Source organism: Macadamia integrifolia, chromosome 12 (genome assembly GCF_013358625.1).
Source record: "Macadamia integrifolia cultivar HAES 741 chromosome 12, SCU_Mint_v3, whole genome shotgun sequence".
Classification (NCBI taxonomy): Eukaryota; Viridiplantae; Streptophyta; class Magnoliopsida; order Proteales; family Proteaceae; genus Macadamia; species Macadamia integrifolia.
In genome coordinates, this window is record NC_056568.1 from 8,835,312 (window position 1) to 8,837,890 (window position 2,579).

Genomic DNA, 2,579 nt, shown 5'->3' on the forward strand with positions numbered 1-2,579 from the left:
AAAAGATTCGGATCCAATGGTCGATAAGCCTTTCACTTTGTGAGTGGAAGACAAGCTCCCTTAAAATCCGAAAAAGCAACCAATCAAAGATCGACAACAAAAAGTACCTGCAGACCACTGACATCAGCATGACGTCATCAGTTGATTATCTTATTCAAATATTGTGGTTGAGATTTACTATCTGTTATTTTAATCGGACGGTCTAGATTAAGAGATTCTCCTTAATGAGATCTATCGTCAGATTTGCGCCCCTATTGCACGCGCCGCTGGTGTAGCCTACGCCACTCCTACGAAGATTCTATTTCAGACTATCTCATTGCTCCAACTTCAAATGGTCATATCTCCCTCATTTTAACTCGGATTTGGGTGAACCAGTTGTTACTTCTTTTTTTTTTTTCAAGCCCTACACCATGGGAGAAAGAAAAATGAGTTTTGAGTGAAGGAAGACTATGGTTTTGGTAAGAGAAGCTTCCCCCTCTTTGTTGGTCCTTGAATGAACATGAATACTTGATGATAAATGTTCTTAGACCATTAAAGGAGGTAAAAGAGGTGGTTGAAGAGTGTTAATGATACATTAACTCAAATCCAAGGAGGAAGAGAAGAAATCAAGGATGTGTTTGCTTTGAAGAGTAAGAAGCCAAGGAGAGTAGGTGTGAGCACCAAACTTGTCAGTACAAGTTTTCAGTCATCCCAGGCAATCGGTTATGAGATTTTCTAACATTTTTTGATTTACATTATACACATATATATGTGTATGTTAGGGTTAGTTGTGGATGAATGTATACATGTTAGGTTAGTTGTGGATGAACTGTAAGCATACTAGCTAGTTGTAGATGTATATGCTAGGCAGAGCTTGACTGTAGGGCATTGATGTAAGCCCAAATTTACTGTATTCTTTATTGAGTGCTTAAAGGGTGCTAAGCACCGGGAGTGGGTGCTACACATTGTACCGACAGTGCAAGTGCCATCTCAGCTTCGACTTGAAAAAATTAGATGTGTGTGCTCTCGACTATCGGTGCAGTCAAAAGTAGTATATTGAGTAGGTACGAAGCCTTTACAGGCACTACTCTGGGGATGTAGGCAAATTGTCGAACCTCGTAAAAACCCTGTGTTGTAAGTGCTTGTTGTTTGCATTTTATATTGAAGTGCATGGAATATGGAATGGGTGTGCACACTTGGAAATGCCTATGAGAGGCTGAGTGTAATACCCTACTTTTTTAAACCCGGTCTGATTAAGCGGTTGAACCGGTTTAACCATGCAGGAACCGAGCCAGAGGAAATTAGAGCAGGTTCCTTATGGGCTATGATGGCACGGGTGACCTTAAACACCGGCTGGCCCGACAAGTCCTAGCCAGTGCCAGAAGAGACAGGAGTGCCCAAACTGTGTACGTGCACCTACCATAAGGCTATGTACGGATAAAACAGGTATTATATCCATATTTTAAGGTATATATGTATGCTACATCGTATGCCTGGGGTGGGGTTCGCGCCGGGGTCCGAACCCGGTCAAAATCCCAAGTCTTGGCTCTCAGGTGGGTAGGACAGGTGGGTGCACCCACTTGAGTGACCCATCCAAGTGCACTATTCACTTAATTAGGAATGGTATATAAGGCTTTATGATTTTATTTTCTTTCCATTTATTACCCCCGTACGTTGGTGAGAAAAGTAAAGAGGAGAGAGAAAAGAAAGGGAAGAAGAAAGGAAGAGAAGGAAGAGGAAGAAAAGGGGGATTTCAGCGGCGCCGAAGCTCGGTCTTCCCATTCCGATGCCGGGAGAGTGATCTTCAACTCTAGATCTACAGTTGGAGGTAAGAAAAGTTGGGTTTTGTGAACATTCACCATACCCAAGCTTTAAACCCTTGATTCGAGTATGGTTTCTTGAGATCTTGTAAATCCCCTTTGAAATGATGAATCTAAGGTTTAATAGATGATTTATGTGTTGATCTTGAAGGATTTGAAGAGATATTGACAAGGTGGAAGGAACATTGTGGGTTTGAAGTGGTTGGAGGGTTTGAAGTCGTTCTTGAGCAAAGAAGGTAAGATGGTTTTCCCTCACTTAAATCTAACCTAGATCTAGGTTAGAACCATCCTATAGGACCTTGAAGGTGTGAAGAATGGGTGGGGAAAGCCCCATTTGATTCCCCAAAGAATGGAGAAAATGGGGAAGAAACAGTGTCTTTTCCGCCAAGACCGGTGGGTACAACCGGTGGGCTCCTACCCGCCTGTGGGTACCCACCTGAGAAGGCAGGGGGGCCTTCGGGCCCAACCGGCGGGTACAACCGGCGGGTAGGTACCCGCCGGTCCTAGCAAGGGGTCCCTGGCCCAACCGGCGGGTACAACCGGCGGGTACTACCGGCGGGCCCCTACCCGCCGGTCCCAAACCGGTGGGTAAAACCGGTGGGTAGACAGCCCACCTGTCTGACCCACCCGTGTGGCCCCGAAGGTGATCCTTATGTTCGATCGAACCCAAATCGGACGTGTGACCTTCTTTTGACGTTCTAAACACGATTGTGACATCGGATTTCATTAATTTTGATTCTAAAATGGTGAAGTACTAACCCCGCTCAATTATGTTAGGTT